This window comes from Tasmannia lanceolata, unplaced genomic scaffold (genome assembly GCF_043159265.1).
Source record: "Tasmannia lanceolata isolate RefF3 unplaced genomic scaffold, GAP_Taslan_0.1 ptg000038l, whole genome shotgun sequence".
NCBI classification, from domain to species: Eukaryota; Viridiplantae; Streptophyta; class Magnoliopsida; order Canellales; family Winteraceae; genus Tasmannia; species Tasmannia lanceolata.
Window position 1 is genome coordinate 2,678,487 of NW_027518715.1, and position 26,820 is coordinate 2,705,306.

A 26,820-nucleotide genomic window follows, 5' to 3' on the forward strand; every position below is an offset into this window, starting at 1 on the left:
ATTAAGGATGCGAACGAGGTGGATATGCAAGCTATTATGAAATGGTATTTGTTTGGTGGATGGAAGGAAAATGGACAATCTAATAGTGGAAGGCGACTCACTTAATGTGATCAGATGGATGAATAGAGGGGCGCTTTTTCCTTGGAGATTCACAAATGCGATTGATGAGATGATGGACCGGATTGAGGGACATCAATAACGTACCAACATATTTAGCGTTCAGCTAATTGTGATGCTGACCACATGGTCCGATTTGGAGCTGACATGCCCCGCTTGGATTTGTTATTTTCTTCCTCCTTGAGGCTCTTTTTCTTTTGTTGCCTACTTGTTTTGGGTTGTATTTTAACCAGGTCAGACCCCTGGCTTTGCCCTTTTCTAATTAATAGATTAGTTGCCATTAAAAAAATAATGTTGGAAATATAATAGATGTAGAACTCTTAAAACTGAACTCCAAGTAACAGAAATAGCCCTTATTAGAATTCTCCATAAAAATTACTGGAAAAGCATGATAAATCAGGATTAACAAAAACAAAAGGGTTTCACCATTCTATTATGGTAGTCAATCTCGGTGAGGGCATTGTTCATGGCCTGAAAGATATTTTAGAGACTCATAAAGAGTCATTATAAACCAAGGTCTAAAGGCCTCGTGAGATCCTAGCATCTCCCTCAGATGATTTCAGCATGATGTCATGGTGATGCTTCGACATTAAATTTGTAGAGGAGTTTGGAGAATTTTGTTGAAGAACTTGTGGGACTGGTGGGCCCCATTAAAATCGCATCATTGCCAACTCTTTTGAAAAAAAATCTTGCCCTCCAGTTCAAGTCTTTGTGCACCTCGACAGCTTCAATCTTCTTTGTTGATCAACACAGCATGCTCGATGGCCCTATGATTCCTAATGATAAGATATTAGATTAGTTGTTGTCCATCTCTATAGATTGCTTGCCGCTCTAAGACACTTTCAATTTCTTGCAAATTGTTTCCATATTGAATCAACAATCCAAAGTGTTTCGAGGTCACAGACGCTGAAAGCAGTGAGATATCCAAGTCGTTGGGAAGTTCAATCCTAGTATAGTAAAAAATAATGAGGGAAGTTTTTCCTTGCATTTCTTCAATAACAGACGGTAACCAAACTTGCTCCTCTCTTGCACTGATGAGATCATGTGCAGGACAAGATGAATGAGGAATGGACGAAGGTCCAATCAAGAAAAGAGCATCAGTGGGACTGAAACATGAAGATCAATAGACAAAATAAGCTTGGAGACTAAAGGTGCTCGAGGCGCAAGTTTCAAAAAAATTTGTTAAGAGCATTGTGCAAGGTTTGCAACAAATTATTGAGACATGCAAAATAGGATTACGGAGAGATCCAGTCTGAAGCAAATACTAGTAGATTCAGAGTCATAGTCTTGTCACACCAAAATGTGGCCAAATCGTTCACAATGATGCTCTACAATGGTACTATTTCTTAGGGAACAATATGGTAAACGTAATTGACTGTCCTTGAAGAGATACCCCACATGCACTGTAAATATCAATTTGGAAGTTTGCATTATGATGTGGAGCAAGAGCACTGAAGCTCTGATACCAATTTTGATGTGATGAAGAACTTAGTCAAGAACTTGAAATCAGAATCTCAATCTTGACGGAACAAAATTCACCATGGCCGAAAGAGGCAAAATTGCCAAGCAATTCCAAATGAACTTTCTTTGTGGAGTCTTGGGTGAGCTAATTCTGAGTACTCTATGACTGAAGGTGGTAACCAACTGGAAATTCAAGGAGGGTAGATATAGGTGTTTAGCAGACACGAACAGATCTAAACCAACTGAGAACTTGCAGTTCTAAACTTGTAATCAAAACTTGAAAATTCCCCCTAGAAGTAGTGAATTATGAACGAATGAATTGAAGCAGTAACTCTACCAAGAGTTGGGATCACCTCACAAACTAGGAAATTTATAGCCAAAGAAAAGATCTGGTTAGCAGTTCACACACACACACACACACACACACACACACACAGAAACTTGTTATCCGAAAGTATTAAGCAGGGATAGAATTCTACTTGCATCTCATTGTTCGACGACTTGTGCACTAAAGAAACAATCATATCTAAGTTGAAAAATCAAGATCAAAACAAAAACTGATTTATATTGATCCAATAAGCAACTATAGTTTGTGTGTGATGATTCAAAGTGGATTCAGCAAAAATTCAGAACTGGAATTTCTGAGGACTGGAATGATTTTTATTCAAATAAAAAGAAAATCTTGCACTGCAACAAGATTGAAAAGAAATTCAACGATAAAATGCAAGACACTTAATTCAAGGACTTTGCATCCAACAGTGGCGGAAAACTCTCCAACTCCAAGACACTAAGAAATCCCAGACTTTTTTACAATTCCAATCTGACTAAAAATTTACAGCACAAGCCTATTTATAGAAGAAGTTCTAGCCCCTTAGTGGCTGCCGACTAAGGGACAATTGTTATGACAGCTCATGCCGGCTAAGGGACAGCTCATCCCTTAATGATGTGGCAAGAATAGGCCGGATAAGGTCCAGCTCATGGCCAGCTCACTCATGGGTTAATGTGGAAAACATTGGCAAGCATCCCATTCCATCTTCACATTGGTGATTGCCATGGCTACCACCTTCTCCTTAGTACCTTGTTGATACTCATGCTTACATCTTTAGCCTCTTATGTCTCTTTAAGGGCTTTTGGATTTCATCACGAATCCTTCCACTAGATAGACAAGATCTTCAATCTCATTGAGTTGAGCCGAATCCATGTCCTATTCACATTACCTCTCCAATAAAAATATATGTGATACTAGTTTGATTCAAAAGAACTTCAATACAAATGCAAATTTTGCATCAATATGTCCACCAATATCCAAATAAAGAAAAACAAACATGCGCACGCATGCATGCACACATATAATGATTCTGTTCATGCAAATGGCTTTGGTCAATCTGACCAAACCAGGAGGCGTATGTGTAAACCGCACATACATGTTTATTTGTCATGTATGGGCAGATCTAGTACTTATTTTCGCTCTTGACAAATATCAAATTAATTATTCCTTATTAATATGTGATATTTAAGAATGGGGAATGATATTCCCATGCCCATTTAAAACCATGGACATGCTTGTCTTGGTCGCCTCGCAAGATCATATATGGCTAGTTCCTTAATACCCAACCGACATGTTGGAGAAATTTGGCGGCGGAGATGATGGAAAATGGAAAGTTCAAATGCTTCAAGGAGCATAGTCGCTTTCCTTAAGATGATATTCGCCCCCACCAATCGTATGCAAAGGGAAACACGAATTCGCTCCCAAGATATAATGACGCCCGGTAAAGTTTCACCAATTAATTGGATGACATTTTGCACTAAACGGCAACAAACCTCGAATTACCCTTGGATTTAACATGTATGGAAGATACTTGACCTTTTCTCGCGAATAACACAGTGCACAAGAGAGAAAACTTCAAAAAGAACAAAAACGAATTTTGGAAAGGCTTAAAGAGAGTAAAAGTTGGTTTGGAATTTCTTAAATCCAAAGTCCCCACTTGTAATTTTGGATTACTTATGAAATAGTGAATATCTTGTCATTTTATAGACCTGGTGCCAATTCACTTTGAATTGCACCCTTTGGAGGCACCCGATCATGATAGGCTACTTATTTGACCGTTAGATAGCGCCAAATCGGGACTATGCTCTAGATTGATCCTGGAGTGATTGTTGGTTTGTGTAAAAACCTCTGCCTCCCCAGAGCAGCTAGATCGCGACTAATCACCAATCCACGGCCCGGATCGAACCTGATCGACCTCTAACCGTTGGTACGCGTACCAATGTTCACGATCTGAAGATCCAGATTATACGCAATCGGACGCTAGTTGTTGCCACTCAATCCTACGTACCACACTGCACCCGTTGGAACACTAGCCGTTGTAGACATTTGAGCACGATCCTACGGTCAAAATCGCACCCTGTGGGACCCGATCCCGAGAGAGGGGTGGGGCGCGAGCCGCCACGCTCTCTCTTGGTCTCTCGTACCCACGCGAATGGCGTGTGCATTTTTAATATTGACTTTAATTCATCTTTTATGTGAGCTTGGGATCACTGAGGCAATCCGAATTCCACACAAAAGAGACTGACAGAGTCGCCACCTAGATGTGAGATCTAGGACTCGTAATTAACCAGAAATCTAGACTCGCTACCTGGTTACAAGAATGGAAGGTATGGGGATTTATCCACCACATGCATCATTCCTGCCCGATAATCGGTCTTCGATTCCAAAATCTAACTCTTTTAAATTTATTTTAAATGGCTCATTCAACTCTTAGTTAAGGTGCTATCTATGTGACATGCATCCTACAATCTAATTCCAAAGTGAATCCTAAATGTGTATCTTGATTTCTTAATTTGTCTGGATTCAATCTAAGTGAAAGTTTTCCTAAAATTCTAATTTCAGGAAAATCCTACATATTTTAATTAAGAATTCATAATAAAATAAATATACAAAAATCCCACATTTGTTGTGGAGCCGACTCGCGGTTGGTATGCCATCAGACATTCAAGCTGCCTACGTACCCAAGCCTCACTGGGATCAGAGTCGACGTAGTTCGGTGCACCTAAGCTAAGCTACTTATGCCTAACTCAACTAAGACACCGATCTAGATTGATTTGACTGTTTCAACAGTTTTAAGAGGAGTTATTTAATTCAAGTTGAGGATTTTATTATCCTAGGATTTCATCTAAGATGCTATATGATTCTTATCTAAATGCAAGTTGTTCCTTTGACTAATGCAGGTTAGCCTACATCCTAGTTTACTAGGCTTGTCCTAAGGAAAGATTGGGTGAGTAGTGTAACTAGACCTAGGGCACGGTTGCTATACATAGCAAACGTACGTGATGAGGCTGGACTCCTAACTCTAGGACTCCCTAAAACCTAAGACTCCCTAAAACGTAAGACACGACACGACACCAGTGTTCCTACATTGGGCTCTAACGGTTCTTACGACGGAAACCATAATCCAATGGTTCCGAGAGACACGAGATGAATCGATTTCAGTTCTTGAACTTAATGAATTTCAGATTTTAAGGATTTTCAGTTTATGGACAATTAATGAATACCAATGGTTCTAGGGTTCACCAATTTCGGCCCAGAATGGCATCTTATTGCCTGGCATATCTCAGAATTTCCGTGGATAGTAACCTCGGAGCCAACAACATGCTATAGCTTAAATATTCAAATTTTCAAAGATCGGTTGCAATTGGGATACGATTATGGATGCACTGGCCATTTTTCCAAGGAAATCTAAAGATCCTAAAATTTCTGTTTCAATGAATTGAGGAGTGAACATGTGACAGAATTTTAAGGTTCTTTTAGAAGCTTTAAACTGATTTTTAATTAATTTCAATATTTTAACGGATTTTATCAATTTTAAACCATATGAGTGGTTTTACAAGTGAAACTGTTGCAAACGAATTCTAAATGAGTTGAAGCTTCTACAGCAGCAAGATATAATGAGATGTAGCTTACTGGAAGATTTTTACAGATTTTTACATTAAGCTCATATTTAATTTTGATTTAACAATTAATTGACCAGATTGCAAAAATAACACCGAAACTACTAGAAATAGAAATATAAATTCAATGAAATTTCTACAGTAGTAAGACATAAGTAAAATTAGCATGCTGTGATATTTTCATGAATTTTAAAAACTATCTACTATCAATTTCGGATTTTTCAATTTTCAGACCAGATTATGAAGTAACACTACATCCCATATGAAACAAGATCTAAATCACTTGACAATTTTAAAAAAACTAGAAATATGGAATATAAGACTACTGTAAAACTTTTGGGAATTTTATCTATGATCTGATGTCTGTAAAAATTCTCACAAAATATGATAATTTTCAAAGAAAGCATAAAATAATATACCAAAAAAAATCCAAAAATTCTCCAAAATTTAAGATAGAATGTATCAGCATCATATTAGTTTCCAACGAAATTTCATTATTTTTGGAATCTGTTTAGTATATATTTTATTTTTCTTCGTCAAAAAGATATTTTTGAAGAGTTTTCTATTTTTAAAACACGATTTTCGAGAAAATTACCACTCCGGAAAATGTCCTTTAATCTTGTTCTGATATGATGAACACAAGAAAAATTTTAAATTCCAAAAAATAGATCATCCTGAGATGGCTATTTTTTCGAATTTCGTAATTACTCAGCCAATATTTTAAATAAAATACCACTCTTCACTCAAATTTAAAAAATCCTCTAATTCAATATCCGATCCGATCCGATGGTTATTTTACTCGAGTTAAATATATCATTGTATTAAATTTCAGGACGAAACGGAATTGAAATACCCATGCAGATCATGATTTTGAGCATACATATTTAATATTCAATTAAATCCAATTAAATACTAAAAATCATGCAAAAATACATAAAATATACCAAATAATCCTGGAAAAATCTGAAAATTAAGCACCTACCTGTGATCGAGATCCTCGCCAAATTCGAGAGCCGAAGAAATCTGAAAATCCGGCCGACGCTCGATCCGCGCCGCTTTCTTTCTCTTTTTTCCTCTTTTGTTCTTTGTTTTTCCTTTGTTTTTCCTCGCTGCTGAGAGAGACTGATACAGAGATAGTGAGAGTGGTAGAGAGTGTTTGAGAGAGAGGGATAGAGAGAATGAGGGTGGGAGAGAGAGAGAGAGAGAGATATGAAAAAGAGAGTGAAACAGAGTGGGAGAGATGATGAGTGAGATAGATGATGAGTGGGAGAGAGGATGGAGAGATCGAAGGGACAACTTGAGAAATGAGAGAAATAGATAGATTGAAAGGAGCGGCCGTCTCTCTTTTATATATATATATATATATATATATATATATAGAACGACAGATAAGAGAGACAGGGATTACGGCACTCTGTTTTTTTTTTGGTTTATTATATATATATATGTTTTTGACAGTGGAATTCTCAATGCTCTGCTTTGAGAGGTGGGGAAAGAAAAGTAGAGGGGGCTGTTGAGGGAAAGGATATATGGGAGATGGACATGGGCTGTGGGGGAGTGGAGATTAAAGAGAGAGGAACGAACGTGAGAGAATGAGACACAGATAGATAGAGAATAAGAGAAAATGGCGGTGAAACCTAGAGGATTGTTCGAAAAACTGGAAGGAGAAATTGGAAAGGAAAGGATCGTTGGCCAAGGTAATCAAACCGGGGTCATTCGGCTATGAGGTTGAGAGAGATGTAGTCTCCACTCTTTCTTTTTTTCTTTTTTCTTTTCCTTCTTCCTTTTTTTTTTTTTTTTTTTTGCCGGTCCATGGTATTTGCAGGTAAAGAGTCATTTGAATTGCTAACCTTGGAGCATGTAAGGGTGTAGGGAGGAGATTAAAAGTCAATAAATGGATGGACAAGACTTGAGCTCCTAGAAAATTCCTTGCTCAAAGTAGGGAGTGAAGATATATGCTTTGTTCTTTTATTAGAAATAAATCTCCCAAGATGACCTGCTCTCTAAATGAGTGTGAACCATTTGTCTATATATAAAGAGAGCTTCTTTTTCTTCCTAGAAAATTCAACGTGACCTGCTTCTACTAGAAATTCAACTTTCTTCTTTAAGAAATATGAGAAAAAAGGGAGCACAAGTTGCTGAAAGTAAAAAATTGCTCACGATCTTGTTGGTGTTGCTAAAAAGGGATGAGAAACAATTTTTGCGAAAACTACCCTATGTCTGCTATTTGTGGGATCTTTGTAAGCTTGCATCACAACCACTCATCCAAAGAATGATATCCATATGTCCAAAAGACTCTTGATCTTATTCACTCTTGAGATTTAGATAAGCTCATAGTGGGACCCACATAAGATGCTTTGATAAAGAGGATCCCCCAACACAAACTCCTCATCCGATTCCTCCAAAACTCAAATAGTCTTGTTTTCATTTTGGTTCAAGATGGGACCCACACGAGATGCTTTGTCTCTCTCAACACAAGATAGGGCCCACCTAGGATTGACAACTTGAATTGGACCTCTTCTAACACATATATGGGCAATCCCTTCTTTGACCGAGACTCACATTCCTCTAAAATTCGAATCTTATATCATGTAAAAAAATGTAATTTGGTCCTACATGAATAGCCATAAATCCATATTTCCTTAAATGCCCAAAATAAAGTAGTTCTAATAGCATTTGGCGGGTCCCACTCATTGTGGGCCAAATTCATTGATTTCTTGAATTGAGCTGAACTGAGTAAGTGGGCCCACTTTAGATTAAGCAAGTCCTCTAAAGAATTTGAGCTTATGCATGATGGTGGACTCCACTCGAATGGGCCGAAATGTGAATATGTTACCCCATTTTTAAATCACTCCCATTTGATGATCCGAACCGTTCATTTGATGGGCGACCATTGATGATGTTGACCGTTCAAATGGTGGGCTGCGATGTGATTTAATTTGTGCTCCGTGAATTAATTCTGTTAGATGATCCAAACTATTCGTTTGACAGATGACGGATTACGACATAAGCTAGGCGTGCCCCGCTGGACTATTTCCAAATGATGATCCAAACCATTCGATTGGTGGGTCACAACATGAAAAGCCGTAAGCTCAACACCCATATTTAATAAGAACAATGTGGGGTTCACTGACTTGATCCCATTCCAATCAAAATATTCAATGCGGGCCCACCCAGTGGGTCCAAATTCTCTCTTCCTTGGATTCTCGTCAATAACCCTTCTCAACACTTAGCGGGAAAATGTGAAACACGACAGAAATGATTGAAAAGATCGAGAAAGCATAAGGGACGGACACGGGAATGAAAAACACTGAAAAAGACCGATAACAAAACATTAATTTCTTTGTTGATTAGAGCGGAGCAAAATGGGGGTGTCTATAGATGCCCCTCTTTGGTAGAGATGTCGTAGTCATCGAATACCAAAGCAAAAGTGACAGCGCCATTGTTCGTAGATTTGATCAACAAAGGACTCCCTAGACACAATGCAACCTAATATAATGCAAGACCCTAGATGAAATCCTAGAATTTGAACATATATCAAAAATCATTTACTCTAAACACCATGAGATGACAGTTTAGAATAATGGGGAATCGGGTTTATTCTGAGTGTAAAAATTTTGCAATCCAGAACAAAAGATGATTATGATGCGGCGCCGTTCACAAACGGGCAATGAGAGGATGCGATATCATTTTCGAATGGATTCTGAAAAGAAAGAACCAAGATCGTTCTCAAACGGCTTTTAGAAGAAGATGAGACGCCGTTCACAAGCGGGCTCAAGGAGGATAAGAGGCATTCCTAAATGGACTTGAAAAACGACACACCGTTCACAAATGGGCTCAAGCAGGATATGACACTAATCACAAATGGACTTGGAAAACAAGACACCGTTCACAAACGGGCTCAAGGAGGACATGAGGCCATTCACAAATGGATTCAGAAAATGAGACACCGTTCACAAACGGGTTCAAGGAGGGCATGAGACCATTCACAAATGGACTCAGAAAAATGAGGCACCGTTCACAAACGGGCTCAAGGAGGACATGAGACCATTCACAGATGGACTCAGAAAAATGAGGCACCGTTCACAAACGGGCTCAAGGAGAAGACAAGACCATTCACAAATGGACTCGAGAAATGAGGCACCGTTCACAAACGGGCTCAAGGAGGACGAGACCATTCACAAATGGACTCGAGAAATGAGGCACCGTTCACAAACGGGCTCAAGGAGGACGAGACCATTCACAAATGGACTTGAGAAATGAGGCACCGTTCACAAACGGGCTCAAAGAGAAGACGAGACCATTCATAAATGGACTCAGAAAATGAGACACCGTTCACGAACGGGTTCAAGGAGAAGATGAGACCATTCACAAATGGACTCGAGAAATGAGGCACCGTTCACAAACGGGCTCAAGGAAAAGACGAGACTATTCACAAATGGGTTCAAGGAGAAGACGAGACCGTTCACAAATGGACTCGAGAAATGAGGCACCGTTCACAAACGGGCTCAAGGAGAAGACGATACCATTCACAAATGGACTCGAGAAATGAGGCACCGTTCACAAACGGGCTCAAGGAGGACAAAACCATTCACAAATGGACTCGAGAAAAAAGGCACCGTTCACAAACGGGCTCAAAGAAACAAGATAGCTTTGATTGATGAATTCAACAACGAAGAATTTAGAGATTTTTCATGAATTTGAATTTGACGTAAGATTGGATTTTTTTGAATCGGGGATTGGATTTGATGAATTTTTGATTTTTTGAGAAATGAGGCACCGTTCACAAACGGACTCAAGGAGGACATGAGACCATTCACTAATGGACTCAGAAAACGAGACACCGTTCACAAACGGGTTCAAGGAGAAGACGAGACCGTTCACAAATAGACTCGAGAAATGAGGCACCGTTCACAAACGGGCTCAAGGAGAAGACGAGACCATTCACAAATGGACTCGAGAAATGAGGCACCGTTCACAAACGGGTTCAAAGAAACGAGATACCTTCGATTGATGAATACAACAACGAAGAATTTAGAGATTTTTCATGAATTTGAATTTGACGTAAGATTGGATTTGATGAATTTTTAATTTTTGAACTCAATGAAATCGGGGATATTATGGATCGTGCCCGAGAAAGATGTTGGAAACTACGATTTTGACGAATGATGAAACGGCAAACCTTAGGAACGAAGAACCATTACTAACAAGAATGGATTAGGGACACTTTTATGAAACTTCAACAAGATCTTTCTCAAAGAGACTGCTGGTCTTGTCTTCTGGGGATTTTGATAACTGAAACCTTGAACAAGATACTTGAAATTGGTAATCTAGAACAACGGCTCTCTTGGATATAATCATGGAAAAGTGGGATTTGCCTCTTGACAGGTGTTTAGATAAACATTTCTTGACCAGGATAGTATTTAACTAACTGGAAGGAGATTCTGAATTTTAATGGTTCATCTCTTTGAGAAATTGGCTCAACCACCATTGCATCTGAGGCTCTTCCAAGCTTAAGGTGCCTTCCTGGGGTATGATCTTTTTACGGAAGCTGAGCTTTCTGATGTTTCTACTTCTGAATTTTTCTGAGTTGATCTTCTTTGAAATGAAGCTGCTTGACTAGATTATCGAGCTCTTTCATACGATCACAGGGAACTGCCGAGGCCGGGCCTCCTTCACCAAGACAGTTGCATCATTTGGACATAAGAACGACGATTGACTCTTTCTAAAGAGAAAACTTAGATAAAAGGCACTACTCAAAGGATTGAGAAGCTCTGAAGGAGCGAACATAGAATAACAAAGACTGACTAACTACACTGACGGACACAGTAATGCTTCTGACTTAGTTAACGTTTTATTTGGTAAGTCTATCCTTTCGAGGAGGACTTTTTCCTTAAAACAGTAATGCCTCAAGGATTTAATCACGACTCCTAAGATTGCTTAGCTTCAATGCACCCAGTTTTGAGGATGTCACGTGAATTTGCTTGAACTTCAATTGATCTTCAGTCTTGATACTGGCTGTAGCCTTCTTATAATGGTTCTCTTACCGTGACCAAGTCACCTCTTCGGGGTTTTTAACTTGGCAGACCGTGCTAGCCTTAACTTTTGCCTGAACCACCTTTCTAGGTTTTTGATCCAGCAGGCTATCCCCTTAGCTTTTGCCTAAGCCGCCCTTTCGGGTTTTCAACTTAGCAGGGGAATGATCTTAAATTTGCCTAGACCGCCCTTTCAGGTTTTCAGTCTAGCAGATCTTCAAACTCTGTTCTTTTTCTTATTCATCATTTTTTTTTTCACTTATTGTGTCTCGAGACCTAGATCATTAGTTCTGAACATCGGGAGGACTTTATAGGTAGGATAGGGCTTTACAAAGAATGGCTTAAGGCTCAACAAAGATTTCGACCAAACCTGTGAACAGGTTGCCTACATATCCCAAGGTAGGAATCAGGTCGTGGGTAGTTCAGGGCGAATGCCCCTAGTTTGAAGATAAATTGTTTGAAGGTTAATTGATATTTTCCTTTTTTCTTCTCTTTCTGGAATAATTAAATTCTCTTCTATTGGAACTTGTCCCCTCTTTTTTTTTTGGAATGATTGAATTTTTTTTCTCTTTTTTTTTGAATCGACCGAACTCCGTTTAATCGAGCTGCCTACGTACCCCAATGTAGGGATCAGGTCTTGCGTAGTTCGGGGCGAATGCCCTAGTTTGATGGGTTTTCAAGAAAATTTCATTCAGGCTCGAAGGGTTTGCAAACCGGTATTCTTTTGACGTTGGGTTCTGATTTTGGGATTTATTCGGCCAAATGAGGCCTTCTGATGTTCAGATTGGGAATCGATCTAGGTTACTAGAGTCCCTCTGGTACTGATTATTTATTATATATATAAATATATATATATATATATATATTTTTTTTTATGGAGTTTGACGGCATTTCCAGGTAAGAGATAATGGATCTTCTTCTTTCAAGATTCTAATACGTGCTTTCGACTTTCATAGAGCGAAACTTGTTCTTTGACATCCTCCATCTATGGATTTGTAACTCTTGATATCTGATGGTCACTTTTCAATGCTTGCTCTTGAACTTCTTATCTTGAATTTGTTGGCTTTATGTTATGAATTTGAGAACTAAGGTCATTGATTGGAAATATGAAAGTTGATTCCACTCTATGCCCCTTGTATAGCATATGTTTCTCACTTTCTTCATTCTCTTGAGCTTTCTATCTATGTCTTGCCCCTGGTATCGGTTGTAGCTTTTCTAGACAATCTTCTTATTCTTGAAGTAAGTTTATCAATTCTTCACACTCTTCAGAGGGTAATGTACTTTTAATCGGCATTCACTGAATCAAAGTTTCAGTGCCAATGTTTACCACTTCAATTTCATCTTTGAAAGGCTGGGATTGACGCTCCTTCTTTTGTTCAAGTAATTGTTGTGACTCAAGTGGAGTTTCGTCAATTTTGTCCTCATTTGAGGAGGGAGTCTTACTTTAAGATCAGAAGCATACTTAAGAAACAGACACAAGTGAACTATTGTAGACACCCCCATTTTGCTCCGCTATAATCAACAAGGAAGTTAGTGTTTTGCTATCGGTTTTTCAATGTTTTCTATTCCCGTGTCCCTCTCTTACATTTTCAATCTTTTCAATCATTTCCGCCGTGTTTTGTTTTTTTCCGCTAAGTGTTAAGAAAGGTTATTCACGAGAATCCGAGCAAAGGAGAATTCGGACCTGTTTGGTGGGCTCGTATTGAACATTTCGATTGGAAAGGGATCGAGCAGGTGTGCCCTGCATTGAGGTGCATGAAAAATATGAGTTTTGAGCTTATTGAATCTAAGAATTGAAGTCGCTTTCCATGGGTGGATCCTCCAAATCGACTGACCCATTAAAAATCTGTGGGCCCTATCCAAAGTGGTTTTATTTTATCATTTTGAATGCCAGTTAAAGATGGGATTCTAGGTGTTGATAATTAGATGAAATTTGTCAAATTTATGTGGGGCCCATGATTAAAAGCATTGAAATTTAATGGAAATGATTTGGTAGGGCATAATTCATTTATGCTGCGACCCAACAATTGGATGGTTCGGATCATCTTTCGGAAATGGTTCAGAGGGGGCACGCCCAAATTGTGTTGCGACTCATTAAATGAACGGTTTAGATAGGCCCACTTACAATCTTTGCATGGTATTTAAATACATGAAATTCGAATTTTATGGGAAACGGAAGCTGGCTGAAAAGTACGTTCCATTTCAAAAATTGATTGTCCACCAAATTTAGGGGATGAGAGTTTCTCGGCCAAAGAAGGGATTGTCCATATTATAAAGAGCAATGAAAGAGATGATATTTTGAGAGATTTTCTCTTTTCTATTTTTACAAAAAAAAACCAAAAAGATATACATGCACGGGAATAAGTGGGTCCTACCAAGGCTATATTACCAACGAAAGTTTCTATTTCATTAGGTGTAAACGGTTTGCATGGAGCAAATATTTCTCACTGTTTTAATGGGGGTTTATATGGTATGATTCCAAGCCATTGGTCATTTCTATAAAGAGAATGGAAAATGTAAAGATCTGAATGGTTGTTTGTGGAAATATACTATACGGTGAAAAGAGAAGATGGAAAATTGGATAGTCGGGTTTTTAGCAATGATAATTCGGTAAAGCATGGTTTTTTTTTAGAGGTTTCTAAATTAAGTTCTCTTGGGGAACAAAAGGGGAGAGGAGCCAAGACAAATGGCAAGGGGAGGAGAGATAGATGAGCAGAGCTTGGATCTACAGAAGAAAAGAGAACAGCAGCTCAGTGAAGAAAAAGAAAGAAAGAGCTCTCGGCAGAAGCTCTGGAAAAAGAAAAAAAAAAGAACAAGACCAAAGCGGTGAAGGAAACAGCCGATTCACTCCCATCTCAACACTACCCTCTGTTCTTAACTCTGCATCTTCTCCCTCAATCTCTGGCTGGACAGAAGCTAAAAAAAAAGAAGAGAAAACACCGAGCCAAAGACCGTGGCTCTGTTTTTTCCCTCCCAACGGCAGATCTCTCACTCTCCCCCACAACCCTCTGTTTCATCTCCTTTTCTCACTACTCTCGCCCTCCTACTCTCTATTTCCTTCTCACCCTCTCTCTGTTACACCCTCTCTCCTACTCTCCCACCTTTCTCACACTCTCGCTCACTCTCTCTCTCCTACCCAACTCCATATCCCTCTTAACTTAAAAAAAAAAAAAAAAAAAAAAGCAGAGTGTCGAGACACTCTGTTTTTTTTTCTTTTTGTCTCTCTCTCTCTCTCTCTCTCTCTCTCTCTCTCTCTCTTACCCTCTCACTCTCTCTCGGCCTCTCAAACTCTCTCTCGATCTCTCTCGCTTACCCTCCATTTCTCCACAGCAGAGATAACAAAGAAAAAAATAATAAAAAGAAAAAAAGCAAAGAAATAAAAAGAAAGAAAGGAGGTCGGATCGCACGTCCGCGGAATTTTCAGATTTTTCGGCTCTTGGATTGGGCGAGGATCTCCATCACAGATTGGTACATAGTTCTCGAATTTTTCCGAAATTATTTGGTATTTTTTTAGATTTTTGCATGGTTTTTAGCATTTAAATGATTTTAATTGAATAATAAATGTGTATGCTTGAAATCATGATCTACATGGGGGTTTCAATTCCGTTTCGTCCCAAAATTTAATACAACGATCTATCTAAATAGAGTAAGATAATCATAGGATCGGATCGGACATTGGATCAATGGTTTTCGAAAATTTGAGTGAAGAGGGGTATTTTATTTAAAAAAATGGCTGAGTAATTACGGAATTCGAAAAAATAGCCATCTCAGGATGATCTATTTTTTGGAATTTTAAAATTTTCTTGTGTTCATCACATCAGAACAAGGTTGGAGGATGTTTTCCGGAATCGTAATTTTCTCGAAAATCATGTTTTAAAAATAGAAAACTCTTCAAAAATATCTTTTCGACGAAGAAAACTAAATTATATACTAAACGGATTCGAAAATAAATGAACTTTCGTGGAAAAATAATATGATACTGCTACATTCTACCATGAAGTTTTGGGAATTTTTGGATTTGGTTTGGTATAATATGTTATGCTTTCTTTGAAAATTACCAGATTTTGGGAGAATTTTTACAGACATCAGATCACAGATAAAATTCCCAAAATTTTTACAGTGGTCTTATATTCTATATTTCTAGTTGCTGTAAAATTTTCGAGTAATTTCGATCTTTTTTGATATGGGATGTAGTGTTAATTCATAATCTTGTCTGAAAATTGACAAATCCGAAACTGATAGTAAATAGTTTCCAAAATTCATGAAAATCTCACAGCATGCTATATTTACTCATATCTTATTTCTGTAGATATTTCACTGAATTTAGATTTCTATTTCTAGTAGTTTCTGTCTTATTTATGCAATCTGGTCAATTAATTGTTAAATAAAATTAAATATGAACTTAATGTAAAAATCTGTAAAAATCTTCCAGTAAGCTACATCTCATCATATCTTGCTGCTGTAGAAGTTTCAACTCATTTCGAATTCGTTTGCAACAGTTTCACCTGTAAAATCACTCATATGTTTAAAAGTGATAAAATTTATTGAAAATCCGAAATTAATTGAAAATCATCTGAAAATCTCTAAAGAACCTTAAATCTCTGTCACATATTAACTCCTTAATCCATTGAAACAGAAATCTTAGGATCTTTAGATTTTCCTGGAAAAACGGCCAGCGCATCCATAATCGTATCCCTATTGCACTCGATCTTTGACAATTCGAATATTTAAGCTATAGCATGTTGTTGGCTCCGAGGTTACTGTCCACGAAAATCCTGAGATATGCCAGGCAATAAGATGCTATAACCTAAGTATTAAATTGCGCAAGGAAAGAGCGCACGATTACCTTCCTTGGATGCTATTCTGGGCCGAAATTGGTGAACCCTAGAGCCATTGGTAATTCTTAAATGTCAAAAAACTGAAAATCCTTGAAATCTAAAATTAACTAACTTCAAGAACTGAAATCGATTCATCTCGTGTCTGTCGGAACCGTTGGATCACAGTTTCCCTCATCGGAACCATTAGAGCCCAATTTAGGAACAGTGGTGTCAGGTCGTGTCCTAGGTTTTAGGGAGTCTTAGGTTTTAGGGAGTCCTAGAGTTAGGAGTCCAGTCTCATCACGGACGCTTGCTATGGATAGCAACCGTGCCATAGGTCTAGTTACACTAGTCACCCAATCGGAACAATAGGCTTTACGAGTTAGCAGTGTATCGTGGAAAGAAACTTGTGTTTTCTTGAGCCGGCGAAAGCGCTTTGGGTGGCACAGCATGGGATGTGCCTTAGTTGAGTCTCTCGAACGGAAAAAGAATGCGCCAGGACGTAATGTTGATTCAGAAGGATCTCACTCTTACGGAATTGATAAAAAGGGGAATATATATTATTGAACCGGCCCGCCTGTCTATAAAACGGGATTCATTTTGAAGCGACTATTCCCTAGATACATACGTCATGGTATTTCACAGTTCAATCAATTCCATAGGAGAAGCCTAGTAAACTAGGATGTAGGCTAACCTGCATTAGTCTAAGGAACAACTTGCATTTAGATAAGAATCATATAGCATCTTAGATGAAATCCTAGGATAATAAAATCCTCAACTTGAATTAAATAACTCCTCTTAAAACTGTTGAAACAGTCACTCCAGTCTAGATCGGTGTCTTAGTTGAGTTAGGCATAAATAGCTTAGCTTAGGTGCACCGAACTACGTCGACTCTGATCCCAGTGAGGCTTGGGTACGTAGGCAGCTTGGATGTCTGATGGCATACCAACCGCGAGTCGGCTCCACAACAAATTGTGGGGTTTTGTATATTAATTTTCTTGTCAATGCTTAATTAAATCACTTAGGATTTTCCATGAAATTAGAATCTTAGGAGAACTTGCACTTAGATTGAATCCAGATAAATTAAGAAATCAAGATACACATTTAGGATTCACATTGAAATTAGATCATAGGATGCATGTCCCATAGTTAGCACATTAACAGAGAGTTGAATGAGCCATTTAAAATAAATTTAAAAGAGTTAACTTTTGGAATCGAAGACCGATTATCGGACATGAATGATGCATGTGGTGGATAAATCCCCATACCTTCCATTCTTGTAACCAGGTAGCGAGTCTAGATTTCTAGTTAATTATGGGTCCTAGATCCCACATCTAGGTGGCGACTCTGTCAGTCTCTTTTTTGTGGAATTCGGATTGCCTTAGTGATCCCAAGTTCACATAAAAGATGAATTAAAACCAATAATAAAATGCACACGCCAATCGCGTGGGTACGAGAGACCAAGGGAGTGCGTGGCGGCCCGCGCCCCACCCCTCTCGCGAGATCAGGTCCCACAGTTTGGCGACTCTGCTGGGGACCACCTAACTTCATTAAAATTTCAAAAGATAATTCATTTGAATTTATTTTAATTGGCTCATAAAAACTCTATCTCTTTTATGTTTGCTAGATTAGTTTGTTTGTCTTGTTTTATTTTCTCATCACATTTTACTCCAACTTAATCTAACAAAACCTGAAGGCATCATAGATTGCGCGAACTTATTGCACACACTTACATCACTTGCATCTAAACCCTTGCATCTCACGTGCACACACGTCCTATTTTAGGAACCCAGAGTGTTATCTAGCATGGTTGACTGGGATTTCATCACCTGGTGCCTCTGTGCTAGAGAAGCATTCCACCCTTAGCCTAGCACCTTTATGGTGCGTAAACGGATCTCTTGTTCACGTACTGATACGCCGGACACTGGTACAGTATATCGAACATGGATTCGGGATGTCCTGCATTACTCCAGGTGTGGTTATACCACAAGCTAAAAATCGCAGCTCCTGTGCATTTCGATCATACGTTATACACCTTCAGTGAATGGCGTCGTGATGTTTCCTTTGATCACAAAAGCGATTGGGTTGAATGGTTAAATTCTCGCCAACAAGATCAGATTTATTAGCAAATTCCTGGAATCCAAGAAGCCGTCTTCAACACTGGAGAAGCTAACTATGTTCGCCTTCTTGGCCTAAAAAAGACTTCCTTCTATGTTCCTGCCAGGATTCAGCGTCAGTATGGAAGGGAGCAATCCATTGCGCCTCCCCTTTGTCATTTCTATCCGCCTGAGGATCTCAAGCCCAAGATTGTCAAAGCCGTTTCATCTGCTTGGGATGTCAGGATCACCAAACCTCTAAAAGAGTCAGCTGAGCAAGATTGTCGTACAAAGAAGAAATCTAAAAAGAATGCTTGGTTCCATGTTTAATCTTATCCGTTTATCTTTGAAAGAATGAATCATGTACTCAAGCTTTAATGATTAATCAATAAAGTCCATCTTTCTCTTTCATTATCTTCGTCTATGTGTGTATCATCGTCTGTTCTTCTCTGTGATCTTAAAATATGTTTTTCAAATATTACAGGGCAGTAAACACCATAGCTAACCCCACTGCTCCTTGGGTTCGGGTCTCTTCACGATTGGAGAGGAATTCTGTCTCTCTACCACCTTCTCTGAGAACCCCAGCATCTCCTTCTTTCTCATTCTCACCAATGGCAGATAACCAAGATGGCCTTCCACCTGCTGCTATACCGATACTCTTACCTTGATTCTCCAGCAGCTTCAAGAACTCAAAGAAGAGAACCGAGTTATCAAGGCTCAGCTTTCTGAGAAGTTGGGACCATCGTTGTCCAAGGATAAAGGGCCTATGCACCAGGCAGCTACTTCGGCAGCACCTGCCCAGCCAGTGTTCATCAATATCCCTGATAAAGCCGAAGAAGACTTAGAAAAAGAGCAGTACAGCGAGGATCGCAGTAGGCCTTCTCAGTTCATGGTTGATAAGTCTGTTATGGAGAAATTAGAGACTCTTACCAGGAAAGTTCAAGACATTCAGTTTCAAGACCAGGGTGGTTTCAACCCAAGTGATCTTACATTGTTTCCTGAAATCCGTCTCCCCGCAAGCTTTCAGATGCCAGATTTTGACAAATATGACGGTGTGGGTTGTCCGATCACACATTTGCAAATGTTCACCATCATGTGTCAGCCTCAAGGCTTATCTCCTGAGCAAATGGCTCAATTGTTCCCAGTTTTCCTAACCAAGGTTGCTAGGAGATGGTTCGTGGTCCTAGACAAGACTCGTTATAGGACATGGAAGGATATCGGTGAGCAATTCATCAGGCAGTTCAAATATGATGATGGGACCGAAGTCACTAGGAAGGATCTTGAGAGAACCAAGCAGGACTCAAAAGAGTCATTCTTAACTTTCGTCAAGAGATGGAGAAGGTTAGCGGCTCAAATGATGCAGCGTCCCTCAGAAGAGGAGAAAGTTCAGATGATTATGAAGAATATATCCTCTCAGCTCCAATATCACATGTCTCTTCAGTATTATCCAGATTTTAAACACTTCATCAATGCTGGGATGCAAATTGAGGAAGCAATGGCACAAGAAGTTTACAATAGAGGAAACCCCAATTCAAAAGAAGTTAAGACACAGACTCTAGCTAAGATCTCTGAGGTTGATAATGTATCAATGGCTAACCCGTCACGGAACTCTATGGTATTCAAATATACTCAATCAGGGATTGCAGCTCAGCAAAAGCCTAATAGGGAATTCACCCCTCTCCTGTTTCCACCATCTGTCATATTACAGCAAGGATTGGAATCCGGCGATATCTACTTGCCTCGCATTAAGGAACCTCCTAATCTCCGCTCCCCAGGACATGGAGAGCGGAAGAGCACTGTGATTTTCATCGAGGATCGGGGCATAGTACTGATCAGTGTATAACTCTGAGGCATGTGTTCCAGAAGTTGATCGATGAGTGCAAGCTACCATTTCAGCAAGCGCCAAATATTGCTGATAGTCCTATACAAAACCAGGTTGTACCGCCGTTGGATGATGTTTAGGCACTTGGGGTTTGAGAAGAAGAACAAGAAGTTAAAAGGCACTTGTTATGATGATGATTCAGTTTTCGCCGAGCCTCTAAAGCCAGACAATTGCAGCAGTCTTAGTCCTTTTGTTATTTTAATTAAGTCCAGTCATGATGTCAAGTTCAGTTATTAAGTGCAGTCTTCTAAAAGTTTGAATAAATTTCTAGTCCAGTTGAGTCGTTTCTTACTTTTATTTTTGAGTCAAGAGTGTGAATTCTGAGTCTGTTCAGGATAAGTCTTATCAGATGTGGTCTTTTTTTCAAATCAATAAAACTTGCTTTCTCTATACATTCCAACGTGTGCTTCTAACTTTAATAACCAATGAGAATAATATTCCCTCCTCAAATGAGGAAGAAGATGCCGACGAAACTCCTCTTGAGTTGCAGCCTATGCTCAAACAAGAGGAGGAGCGCCGAGCTCAGCCTCTCAAAGAGAAAATTGAAATGGTAAGCACTGGCACTGAAACTTTGTTTCAGTGAATGCCGATTGAAAATACATTACCCTCTGAAGAATGTGAGGAATTGATAAACCTATTTCGAGAATAAAGAGATGGTCCAGTAAGTGCTATCATTAATGCGGAGAAAGACCCAGATAGAAGGTTCAAGAAAGAATGAAGTAAATGTCACATGCTATACAAGGGACATGGATTCGAAACAACTTTCATATCTCCCGTCAATGGCCCTGGTCACAGGTTTCACCGGTGACAATGTAAAGCCATCAAATTCAATATGAAAAGTGCAAGAGCAATCATCTCAGAGCGATCATCAAAATATCAAGGGCCACCGATTCAAGGATGAAATGATGTCCAAAAACCGGTATGCACCCTCAAGGTCAAATTACTTATCAATATCCAGAAGGAAGAAGAATCATTATCTCTTACCGGGAAATGCCGTCAAACTCCGTGAAAAAAAAAGAAAAAAAAATCAGTATCAGAGGGACTCTAGTAACCTATATCGATTCCCAATCTGAACATCAGAAGGCCTCCTTTGGCCGAATAAATCCCAAAATCAGAACCCAACATCAAAAGAATACCGGTTTGCAAACCCTTCGAGCCTGAATGAAATTTTCTTGAAAACACATCAGACTAGGGGCATTTGCCCCGAACTACGCGAGACCTGATCCCTACATTGGGGTACGTAGGCAGCTCTGTTAAACCGAGTTCGGTCGATTCAAAAAAAAAAAAAGAAATTTAATCCTTTCAGAAGAAAGAGGGACAAGTTCCAAAAGAAGAGAAGTCAATCATTCCAGAAAGATAAAGAAAAAAGAAAAATCAATTAACCTTCAAACAATTTATCTTCAAACAGGGGCATTCGCCCTGAACTACGCACGACCTGATTCCTACTCTGGGATACGTAGGCAACCTGTTCACAGGTTCGGTCGAAATCTTTGTTGAACCTTAAGCCATTCTTTGAAAAATCCTATCTTACCTATAAAGTCCTTCCGGTGTTCAGAATTAACGATATAGGTCCCGAAACACAAAAAGTGAAAAAAAAAAAAAACGGAGCGGAGTTATGAAAATCTGCTAGACTGAAAACCTGAAAGGACAGTCTAGGCAAAATTTAAGATCATTCCCCTGCTAAGTTGAAAACCCGAAAGGGCGGCTTAGGCAAAAGCTAAAGGGATAGCCTGCTGGATCGAAAACCTAGAAAGGTGGTTCAGGCAAAAGTTAAGGCTAGCGCGGTCCGCCAAGTTAAAAACCCTGAAGAGGTGACTTGGTCACGGTAAGAGAATCATTATAAGAAGGCTACAGCCGGTATCAAGACTGAAGATCAACTGAAGTTCAAGCAAATTCAAATGACATCCTCAAAACTGGGGGCATTGAAGCTAAGCAATCTTAGGGGTCGTAATTAAATCCTTGAGGCATTACTGTTTTAAGGAAAAAGTCCAGTGTTTACCAACTGAAAAACCATTCCTCGAAAGGATAGACTTACCAAATAAAATATTAACTAAGTCAGAAGCATCACTCTATTTGTCAATATAGTCAGTCAATCTTTGTTATTCTAAGTTCACTCCTTCAGAGCTCCTCAGTCCTTTGAGCAGTGCCTTTTATCTAAGTTTTCTCTTTAGAAAGAGTCAATCGTCGTCTTTATGTTCAAATGATGCAACTGTCTCGGTGAAGGTGGCCCGGCCTCGTCAGCCCCCTGCAATTGTTCCAGAGCTAAGTTAATCCGCAGGCAAGGATTTCAGGAGTTAAGAAAAAAAAATCTAGTTTAAGCAAAGTGAGTTCCAGAAGAATCCGGAAGCAGAAAAATTCGAAAAACCAGTTCCCATAAGAAGAGCATACCCTAAAAAAAAAAGCACCTTGAGCTTGGAAGAACCTTAGATGCAATGGTGGTTGAGCCAGTTTCTCATAAAGATGAACCATTAAAAATCGGAATCTCCTTCTAGTCAGTTGAATATTTGTCTGAATGCTTGTCAAAAGAAGAGTCCTCTGTACCAATGTCCAAATATTCCGAGGTCCCAGTTTATATCCCCAGTAAAGAAGATCTTGATCTAAGAAATTTCAAGCCCTGTGAGACTTTCTTGTTCATCCCCAGTAAACAATTCAAAATGCTAATAAACTTGTGTAAAAACCAGTTTACTAGTTCATCAATTACCAATTCATAATTCGCCAGTACCAGTTCCAATATCCAGTAGTCTAGTATTCCAGTTCCAATTCCAGTATCCAGTATTCCAAAATTCCAGTTCCAGTATCCAGTATTCTAGTATTCCAGTTCCAATATCCAGTACTCTAGTATTCTAGTTCCAGCATCCAGTATCCAGTTTCAATTCCAGTATTCCAGTATTTCACTATTCCAGTTCCAGTTCCAGTATCCAGTATTCCAACATTCCAGTTCCAATATCCAGTATTCTAGTATTCCAGTTCCAGCATCCAGTATCCAGTTTCAATTCCAGTATTCCAGTATTTCACTATGCCAAATCTAGTCTCCAGTTCCAATATCCAATATTCCAGTATCATAGTTCTAGTGTCCAGTATCTCTATCACCAATATTCCAGTGTTCCATTTTCCAGTACTTGTATTCCTGTTCCCAGTATTTCGGCACTCCAATTCCAACATCCAGTTCCAGTGTCCGAAAATCCAGTGTTTCAGTACTCTAATTCAAGTATCCGGTATGTCTTCGTTCTAGAGTTCCGGTTCCCGATGTCTAGATTAAGATTCCAGTCTCCAGTTTTCAGTCCTAACATCCAGTGATCAAATTCCAATCCCAAGTGAATCAATCAAAATGTCAATCTAATATAATCCCCAGTTCACCAATTATCAAGTTTTGACTCTCCAGTTTTCTAGTAATCAAGTTCTACAATTCCCAGTGAACTGGCTCCTTAACTCCTCAGTTCTTTGATTCTCCGGTTATCTGACTATTGAGTCTCTTAATCATCCAGTTCTCCAAATTTTTAGCTCTGTAAATATCCAGTCCCTAAATTTTCTACTTCTCCAGTTTTCCAATTCTTCAGTTCATCCAATCTTCAATTCTCCCGTTCCAAGTCATCTAGTCCTCCAATTCTCAGGTCCACCCATTGTTTGATTATTCAGTTCTCCAGTTCTCAAGTCCTTAAGCCTCTAATCCTCCGATAATCGAGTCCTCCAGTAGTTTAGAATAAAAGATTTTTGATATATGTTCAAGTTCTAGGGTTTCATCTAAGGTCTTGCATTATATTAAGTTGCATTGTGTCTAGAGAGTCCTTTGCCATCTCTGCGAAAGAGGGGCATCTGTAAACACCCCCATTTTGCTCCGCTTTAATCAACAAGGAAGTTAGTGTTTTGCTATCGGTTTTTCAATGTTTTCTATTCCCGTGTCCCTCTCTTACATTTTCAATCTTTTCAATCATTTCCGCCGTGTTTCGTTTTTTTCCGCTAAGTGTTAAGAAAGGTTATTCACGAGAATCCGAGCAAAGGAGAATTCAGACCCGTTTGGTGGGCTCGTATTGAACATTTCGATTGGAAAGGGATCGAGCAGGTGTGCCCTGCATTGAGGTGCATGAAAAATATGAGTTTTGAGCTTATTGAATCTAAGCATTGAAGTCGCTTTCCATGGGTGGATCCTCCAAATTGACTGACCCATTAAAAATCTGTGGGCCCTATCCAAAGTGGTTTTATTTTATCATTTTGAATCCCAGTTAAAGATGGGATGCTGGGTGTTGATAATTAGATGAAATTTGTCAAATTTATGTGGGCCCCATGATTAAAAGCATTGAAATTTAATGGAAATGATTTGGTAGGGCATAATTCATTTATGCTGCGACCCAACAATTGGATGGTTCGGATCATCTTTCGGAAATGGTTCAGAGGGGGCACGCCCAAATTGTGTTGCGACTCATTAAATGAACGGTTTAGATAGGCCCACTTACAATCTTTGCATGGTATTTAAATACATGAAATTCGAATTTTGTGGGAAACGGAAGCTGGCCGAAAAGTACGTTCCATTTCAAAAATTGATTGTCCACCAAATTTAGGGGATGAGAGTTTCTCAGCCAAAGAAGGGATTGTCCATATTATAAAGAGCAAGGAAAGAGAGGATATTTTGAGAGAGATTTTCTCTTTTCTATTTTTACAAAAAAAAACCAAAAAGATATACATGCACGGGAATAAGTGGGTCCTACCAAGGCTATATTACCAACGAAAGTTTCTATTTCATTAGGTGTAAACGGTTTGCATGGAGCAAATATTTCTCACTGTTTTAATGGGGGTTTATATGGTATGATTCCAAGCCATTGGTCATTTCTATAAAGAGAATGGAAAATGTAAAGATTTGAATGGTTGTTTGTGGAAATATACTATACGGTGAAAAGAGAAGATGGAAAATTGGATAGTCGGGTTTTTAGCAATGATAATTCGGGAAAGCATGGTTTTTTTTAGAGGTTTCTAAATTAAGTTCTCTTGGAGAACAAAAGGGGAGAGGAGCCAAGACAAATGGCAAGGGGAGGAGAGATAGAGGAGCAGAGCTTGGATCGACAGAAGAAAAAAAAAGAAAGAGCTCTCGGCAGAAGCTCTGGAAAAAGAAAAAAAAAGAACAAGACCAAAGCGGTGAAGGAAACAGCCGATTCACTCCCATCTCAACACTACCCTCTGTTCTTAACTCTGCATCTTCTCCCTCAATCTCTGGCTGAACAGAAGCTAAAAAAAAAAGAAGAGAAAACACCGAGCCAAAGACCGTGGCTCTGTTTTTTCCCTCCCAACGGCAGATCTCTCACTCTCCCCCACAACCCTCTGTTTCATCTCCTTTTCTCACTACTCTCACCCTCCCACTCTCTATATCCTTCTCACCCTTTCTCCTACTCTCCCACCTTTCTCACACTCTCGCTCACTCTCTCTCTCCTACCCAACTCCATATCCCTCTTAACTTAAAAAAAAAAAAAAAAAAAAGCAGAGTGTCGAGACACTCAGTTTTTTTTTCTTTTTCTCTCTCTCTCTCTCTCTCTCTCTCTCTCTCTCTCTCTCTCTCTCTCTCTTACCCTCTCACTCTCTCTCGGCCTCTCAAACTCCCTCTCGATCTCTCTCGCTTACCCTCCATTTCTCCACAGCAGAGATAACAAAGAAAAAAATAATAAAAAGAAAAAAAGCAAAGAAATAAAAAGAAAGAAAGGAGGTCGGATCGCACGTCGGCGGAATTTTTGGATATTTCGGCTCTTGGATTGGGCGAGGATCTCCATCACAGGTTGGTACATAGTTCTCGAATTTTTCCGAAATTATTTGGTATTTTTTTAGATTTTTGCATGGTTTTTAGCATTTAAATGATTTTAATTGAATATTAAATGTGTATGCTTGAAATCATGATCTACATGGGGGTTTCAATTCCGTTTCGTCCCAAAATTTAATACAACGATCTATCTAAATAGAGTAAGATAATCATAGGATCGGATCGGACATTGGATCAATGGTTTTCGAAAATTTGAGTGAAGAGGGGTATTTTATTTAAAAAAATGGCTGAGTAATTACGGAATTCGAAAAAATAGCCATCTCAGGATGATCTATTTTTTGGAATTTTAAATTTGTCTTGTGTTCATCTCATCAGAACAACGTTGGAGGACGTTTTCCGGAATCGTAATTTTCTCGAAAATCGTGTTTTAAAAATAGAAAACTCTTCAAAAATATCTTTTCGACGAAGAAAAATAAATTATATACTAAACGGATTCGAAAATTAATGAAATTTCGTGGGAAAATAATGTGATACTGGTACATTCTACCATGAAGTTTTGAGAATTTTTGGATTTGGTTTGGTATATTATTTTATGCTTTCTTTGAAATTTATTAGATTTTGGGAGAATTTTTACAGTCATCAGATCACAGATTAAATTCCCAAACTTTTTACAGTAGTCTTATATTCCATATTCCTAGGCGCTGTAAAATTGTCGAGTGATTTA

General features: G+C 38.9%; 1 long non-coding RNA gene across 1 annotated transcript; it reads right to left on the reverse strand.

The window, feature by feature from the left end:
• Positions 1 to 455: 455 nt before the first annotated feature.
• On the reverse strand, positions 456 to 7,730 carry LOC143862973 (uncharacterized). Its single transcript, XR_013240599.1, has 2 exons — positions 6,509 to 7,730; positions 456 to 893 (listed from the first exon to the last, which is right to left on the reverse strand). It is a non-coding gene; the product is annotated as an uncharacterized LOC143862973 (long non-coding RNA).
• Between the last annotated feature and the right edge of the window lie 19,090 nt (positions 7,731 to 26,820).